The 8145-nt window shown below is 30.6% G+C and overlaps 1 protein-coding gene across 8 annotated transcripts in view; it reads left to right on the top strand.

Moving 5' to 3' along the window:
* Positions 1-8145, top strand: part of LOC130901729 (RNA-binding protein Musashi homolog Rbp6) — a 1060444-nt gene that overhangs the window by 672857 nt on the left and 379442 nt on the right. The window lies entirely within an intron of this gene.

Below are 8145 nucleotides of genomic sequence, written 5' to 3'. Positions count from 1 at the left end.
ATTATTAATTTGTTTCTCTAATCAGACAAACTAAAAATATTAAGAAGATGCGAATTTTGAGGCATTTTGATCACACTGCTTAATACTACTAGATTAACACGCTAAATTACACTATCTGACGTGCGTTTCAATGACCAAGTTATCGTCTTCAGAGCTAAACTAGCTTTGGTTTTTGAAGACGATAAATTTATTATCGAAATGCCCATATTCACTGTTGCAATGATAGTGAGTGATCAGTATTAATATGTAACAAAATATGTTAAATAATAAAGTTTCATAATTTATGGGGAATTTTGAACAAAACTGTTTTAAAACAAAGTGTTGTATAACTTTTCGCTGATATATAACACGTTTTACGTTATCTATCAGAGATCAAAAGAAGTTGGTTCTTCAACACGTTCCGACTTTTTGCTTAAACACATTTCTAGTTATTTAAGCTTATCTCTGGCATAGGAACTGTATCACTTCATTTTTAATGATGGCCCCTTGCAAAATCCTCATTCAATAACTTGGTGCTTAAACAAAATCACACAAGTTGATGTTGACTGATTGCATCCTCAAAGTTTAAAGTTATTTCACGTATTATCTGATCTACTAGTTTGCACGCTATCCACTTTTCTGTTTTATTTTGTTTATTTAAAAGTATGGATGCTTCTACTATATTATATACATTTTTGTTTTTATAACTTTTTTTTTAAATAGTCTGGATCCAGCTTTATAAGATGTGTTTGTGACGTGACATTTTTATACCATAGCTACTGTAATGTACTACTATGGGACAGGAGAAACAAAATAGAAAAAATGAAGAAATAGTGAAATAGAGAATGTAGTCGAGAAAATTAAATAAATTCGATAATGTGGAAATGGTGGGGATATGATATGGCAGATCTGCAAATTAAACTATAGATTAATCAAATATTTCTATGTCAATCGACCTATTTAAATATCACACTAGGTAAATATACAAATAACCACATATTTTGTGTATGTCTCATTATTTATTTATTGCCCTTTGCACGGAATAAAATTCTTGATTTTAACATAGAACGAGATCAAAATAACCATGCAGAAATTAATTTTCTCTAATACATTAATTTATCGTAATGTATGCCGCAGTAGGGTACTTTTTCTATAATTATTTTTTTTCTCTCCCATCGTGAAATTTTGTTACAAGTACCTAAGAAAATTTCCAGAACCCTTAATATTAATATTAGTCTTCGACGGAGAAGTGTAAAGATTTTTCCTTAAAAAAATACAGAAATTTCCATTTTCTATTTTTAAATTTCTATAGCTCAGTGGCATTTCATAGCATCGCTACAACGATGGACGATTTTTTTTCAGAATCGAATCCTCTACTAAAAAATCTTTCGCGGCCAAGCCTTAATTCGGCGAGGTAGTACAGGCCTCTTAACTTTATTTTCTCATGAAATTTGCGTTTTTCGCATTGAACTCGTGAATGATTAGAGCTCCGTCTCGCCAGCACCGCAAGTCGAGAAATTTGTGCCAATTTCAAAAATTAGGTACTCTGTAATTTCCACAGTAACGTAATACTCAAAGTTGCGGTGTCAGGAAAACGTGATGCTAGCAACGCATGAAAATAATTACGATACATTGATTGTTGAGGTGCTTATTAGGTGCTGAAGAGTCAATACGTGAAAGTGCCTAAATAATTTATAAACAAGTTAATTTCCGTAAAATAAAATAACTGCTTATTTCATAGTTATTCAGAAATAAACCTCAATATAGTGATTTCAGTACTTTTGGACTATATAGTTTATTAGGGAGTTCTGGGTTTACCACATAAAATTGAAATTCTGTTTCAGACGAATACGCTGTCTGCAAAAAAAATTGACAAATTTCAAATAACTTGTGAATGTATTGTCTATCCAAATTAAACGCTTGGTTGGAGCGGGTAAACCAATTTGTATGTTAATTCTTAATTATATGATTATGGTTGGTGCATTAAAATTATTATTAATATTGAAAAAGTGGTAATAGAGCGTAATACATATTGATTGATCATATATGACATCAATTCCACAAAAGTGGATCATTATTGTGATAATGGACATGTAGAAAATAGAAAAAAAAAGAGGAAAAAACACAATATGCGAAATCAGTGAAGAATTATTATTTGAAATAGAGAGTGAGTGACTTCAAACCGGTAAAAGTATAGTATAAGACTAAATCGAATGAAGTTTCAGTTTGTGTCAAGTATGGTGTGATTGTTGGAAAATTATTTGAACAATTCAAAACAGTAGTTCCTGGAACTTTCAAAATAACAAAACTGGAGAATACAAAAAGTTGTGTAAGAATATGCTAAAAACTTCTAAGACCAACGGCTGCAAAAGATCATTAAGAGTACATATGCAGCATTCTCTTTCGAAAAAGGTTAGAAATAATATCGGAGATCATTTAAGAGAACAAAAGGAATATTTAATTGAGTCCCGGAACTTTAATCGAATAATTGACAACACCGCGTCACTTTGTACACCTCTTCAAAGCATATAGGCTCTTCCACAATGTATATTTTTGTCAAAGAAACTGCTGGTGTGGTTTTGTGAATAGAGTGAAACCATCATTAGATCGTTTTGTTTTGTTGATAGTTATGGATCGTTCATGGTCAATACTTTCATGTTGTCTAAACAATAGCTAGTGAATCCTATTTTAAGCTACTAAAACATCTGTGGTTCGCGTCTACAAGCCGATCTTCCCAAGACATACTGGATCCCGTGCCCCGGCCATTCCTCATATATTAAGCAAGAGTTTCTATATAAAAAGGAGATTAAATAGTTGTTCCTATCAAAAACTTTTCTTTTCTCAAAATAATGTCGCACTTCAAAGGAATTCATCATTGGTTGAGAGGAAGTTAAGAAAGCTGTAATTTAATTTTAAACGGATTCACTTCAGATGATTATTCAAATCTCGTGAATAATTGCGTAGAATAGAATGGATATTATTATATAAATCAATAAAAAAATTTCAATTGAAACTACATATGTTATTGTTTTATCAATCAAGTTTCTGCAACTTAATTGACACACTTTTTAAGAATTGTGCATAGATGGAAATGAAACAAATTTATTTTGATATGAGAATAACGTTTTTAACGTAAAAAGAATTGATGTTTAAGTTCACTTAAACTTTAATTTGAAATTGATATAGATCTCAATACTGAACTCTACGAAAATCAGGATGTCTAAACAATTACGTCGGATGAGTTGCCTTCCAGAACATAATTCATACTAAAAAAACCGTTTTGGTGTAATCAGGGGCTTTGATATAGTCTATGAAATATAAATTTTTTTTCTCACTTCCCCGTATAATACATAAAAAAACAAGTGATTGCAACAAAGTAGACAAATTGGAATAATTAAACATAACTTTTTAATAATAATGTTTATTTAATTTGTTCTTCTATGTTCTTAATTGGAATAATTGGCATAAAAATAAAAAAATAACTGCAAATTGATATCATCATATTTTATATTGTTTGTCCTTATTCAATATATTAATTATTGGATCCTTTACTCAAGGAAAAAGACAGCGATTTAAACGTTTCAAATTTCAAACGTCAATTTTTATCTATGTTTTAAAAATTATTAAAAAACCCAATTTTGAAACAGAAGAAACCTAAAACGAAGAACATTTAGAAACATAAACATATCAAAAGGTCTAAGAAATAAAAGAAATTTATATATAGACATAGAATAAGACTCGTGAAACGAAAGGTAATAAAAAGATAACTATTTCTCACGTGTTGTACGCAAATATTATATTGTCCGTCAAATTTTAAGAACTAATCTACATTTCTGCTTAATATAAAATAATGAAACTGTCTAATGCTAATAACAGAAGGATGGAAGCTTAACTTCCGGCGGACTTAGAAAACTTTAGTCGTCTCGATGCAAATTTATCTTTGAATTATTTAAAATTGACAGTTGAAATAAGTTTACAGAATACATATTACTTCATATTTACTCCAAGTAAGTAGGAATAATCCTTTAAAAAATGGATTAATCTTGAAGATTAATCTATTCCTAAAATTTTTATAGTCTTAGTACTACATATTCCTCTACTATATTTTACAAATTTATCTTTCCATCAGAATTACAGTTATCATAACTAATGATTTTTTTAATCTTTGTTAACTTATCCATAGATAAACACAATGTAGAAGTCAGTTTTCGGATAGTTTTGGTTAAAAGACAGAACATTATTTCGTCCGACTGTTAAAAATTCCTCTATTCAAATGTTCTTCAAATTAAATATTCCAGAAATATTCTGATTATCATGATATCCATACAACCAAAGTTGTCTTTTGGTAGTCCAATCTTTTTCTGAATTAGGAATATATAATCATGAATACTTTCCGAATCATTTTCAAATATAACACTTGTTGAAAATTATTCCATCACTGTATTTGATACATAATACATTATGTAGCAAATCACTTGGTGTTAATCATTTGAGAATGAACCGAATGGTCAAAAGAACGAGAAAATCGGGGCACATCAAAGAAAATATGGTGACAGGGATTAATAAAAAGTAAATGTATTATTAGAAACCTGAGTATTCAAATCCAATCTAATATAAATTTATTCATATGTCGTCAGACAGAAAGATCACATATTAGCTGTTACTGCTTCGCTGCTTTCTACAAATCTCTAGAGAACATATGAGGTGGATTCTCGATGACTGGAAGAAAATGTTTCTTGAGAGAACCTTAAATCTTCAGATTGTGGTAATAGAGTATAGCACGGATCTGAAAAAAGATTTTCTGTCTATATTATCTCTCCAAAGGAGTCATTTGGTGATACTTAAAAAATTTTCTTATGGGAAACATGTTTTGAGGCAAGCAAAAAACTGTTTACTATGTGTCCATGGTCTATAAATACAAAATTCTATTTGGAAAATATTATTCAAGATCATGTGATGCCGTTTTAGACCAGGTACCAGCCGATTTCCCGTGGAACTTTGATAATTAAGGTCGATTTTCTTGAAAATTGGTATGAAGGTATTATTTATAACCTTATCCAAAATTTCGACTGTGCCGAAGGGGGCGAAAATTTATTTCATCAAAATAATCTCATAGCTCGATAGATTGAATAATTCTGAGCAACTTTTACTATACAAAGTTTTTTCTGGAGTTTTAGAGTTATTAACTATTGAAACTGCTCTTTTATCATTGAAAAACGCATATTTTTTACCGTTTTTCATGAATAACTTGAAAAGTTTTCATATTATCCAAAAAATCATCTAGAACAAGAATATAATTAAAAAAATTAAAAGATTTTTAAGGACCTTTGTAAATTCAATAATAACTCGTTCAAGGAAGAGGAACCCCCAAATTGAAAACATTTAACCTCAAATAACTTCAAATTGATGAAATTTTTGAAAAAAAAATAACAAAACTTTTTCAAAATACATAGAAAAACCTTTAAAATGAGCACTGTAAAAAGTTTTTTGCATAAGAGTTCACTGATATAACAAAAATAAGACAACATTCTCCAAGCAATTATCAAGAACTTAACACTATTACCTCGACCAATACAATGCATTAAACTTTTTCAGTAAATTGGAGGAAAGTTTTCAAATTTCTGTACATAATCTCCAAGTTGGTTGCAGAATTGAATTGAATAAATTAATTTTATTTATATTAAACTTATTATACATTGAAAAAGAAGTATAAACGCAAAGATATGATGATAAGTATTTCAATAGTGACTCTTTCCCAATGTTTGTCATAAACTCAATAAATTTCATAAGAACTCTCATTCTACCTACTTTTTTGGTATGTTTGCTTAGTTTCTATCTATCATTGTGTCAAAACCCTTAATTATGTAATATTTTATATCAGAAGCAATTTTTTTGGTTTAATGTGTAAGCAAACAACAACGAAATAATTCATTTTCATTCAATCAAGCAGTCAATTACAGTTGATAATGAAATCGATAAAATGTGTATAGGCCGATGTGACGCGCCACCTGTGCTTACGGGTCATGTGCTTGCCTTGGCTCACTAGATTGATGGATTGGATTTGTTCGGTCAGCTTGAAATGGACGAAAACGTTTTTATGTTTTGTCGGCTTTTGCTTATGGACACATTTGTATTCTGTTTTCAGGGATTTTATTCGTCGTCTCTTTTTTTACATACATGTTGGAACTCTCGTTAAAATGTTTTCATATAGTTACTTTGAATTCCAGTACGCGAGAGTGAAAGTTTTCATGCACAATTCATTAGAATGGAGACAGAAGATAAATTGATTACGTTCCTATACAAATGAGGATTTTTTCGCCTCTATCAAAATACTTTTATTATGACATTATGTATTTCTAATAGCAATGAATTTTGACTCAAATTAAAGACAAATTCAGTTAATTAATTCCAAGTCCTTTCTAATATTTAAAAGATTAGGCAGATAATTTTACCTAGAAATTCAGTCATTTATGCACAAAACTCGTTTTTTTCTTTGTTTATGTATGTATATTTACAGCGCCTCAAAGGATATATTGTGTAGCCTTTTCTCCTTGTGGTACTGGAATGCTAATTGTTTTCAGCGGATCAATTAATCCCACTCCTTCCAGAAAGTTCAGCTCTAGCTACCAAAAATCTTACGCTCCCATTCCGTACTTTCTTAATTATGACGTTCTGGATTTCCGTAGAAGGTAACACTTGAAGAAAAATTTAGATGGAATTTGTACGTTGCATCCATCCTCTGCTAAACTTCAGATGTGTATTGAGGCAATGCCCCGATTAGACTTAATATTCATGAATTGCTGCTAGGAGTATCTTTATCTGTCTCAATCCCTGTTCCAGATTGTTCATAGAAAGGCTCTTGTCGTACAATGTGTTTAACCGCCTCTACTTTAGCAATTCCTCCTTTGTTAGCTTCTCTTTGTAAAATCTAATGATAGTTTGGAAAATGTAGGTAGCTAACTTACATCTTAATACAATCCATCTTTTTTCACGTCACTGCAGACTCTTTTTCCATTAGGATATATGTCGAGGAGGTATAATTTCAAAGTTACTCCTGATTTTTATAAGTTTTCTGTCAGTTGGTACAAAGGAGAGATAAGAATTCTTCATGAATTTATCTATGGTTACTTCTGTACTTCCTGTGATCACCATTTTCAAATAATGTTTGTGTTTTGTGTTTAATATTCCATAAATTGCAACTTCTGTTCGACTAAGAGAAAGGTAACGTTCGCGCACGTTATGAGGTTTTTCAGATGAGTTTTCTGGCACTTTCGATCACTTCTTACGAGGGTTTTCCGGCCTGCAAGATTTCTTGCGCTATTACACCGCTCTGGGCTTAAACCCCACGTTACAAAACGGTTCACGTGCGCACGTTATGAGGTTTTTCAGCCAATTTTTCCGTACGGGAAAACCGGCTGGCATTTTCATATCCGACCTGTGCTGACCTTAGTCACCTTAGAAGAGGCGTTTGGTGATGTACTAAATTGGGGCCGCCAGTTAACAAGCTGAAATGTCGCGCACCTTATCGATCCTGGTTTTTGTAGCCAGTCTAATTTCCTTAATAATGTAATTTGCAAATTTAGAAATGAATCGTTAAATTGAATTTTTTCATATTTATTGGATTAATAGATTCATAATTGCATTCAATTGTTTGCCATGCATAGTAAAATGAAATTTTTACTTAATCCTGTAGTTCACCGAAAACAAGTTACTTATTTTGATAATTAGGCCGACTATATGCATTTGAAAAAATCTCAACCACAGAAATTACGTAAACGTACAACATGCTCCCAATTATTTTATATAATTACAAACATTAGAAAAAGAATTTGAAATACTTAAAATCAGTTTATTACGAACATATAGAAAAAATGGAAATTGGCAAATGATCAATATATTCGAAATAATTTACTGAATACAATCAATTATAATTGCGTGTATCATTATTATAATTATATTTAACACGTTTCATTATATTTAACACTTCATTATATTTAACACATATATTTATTTAACTGCCAGCGTATTAGATTTTGCCGAAATTTTTGACAAAGCCAGTACTTGATTCGAGGAGATAATTCTTGAAAGAATTTTTGCCTTGAGAGTTTACTTTACGGCAAAAAGCACAGAAAAAGCTCTAGAAAAAAGGTTATATAAACCTATTAT

Source organism: Diorhabda carinulata, chromosome X, assembly GCF_026250575.1.
Source record: "Diorhabda carinulata isolate Delta chromosome X, icDioCari1.1, whole genome shotgun sequence".
Taxonomy (NCBI): domain Eukaryota; kingdom Metazoa; phylum Arthropoda; class Insecta; order Coleoptera; family Chrysomelidae; genus Diorhabda; species Diorhabda carinulata.
Note: the sequence above shows the minus strand (reverse complement) of the source record. Positions and strands in the feature narration are given on the sequence as shown.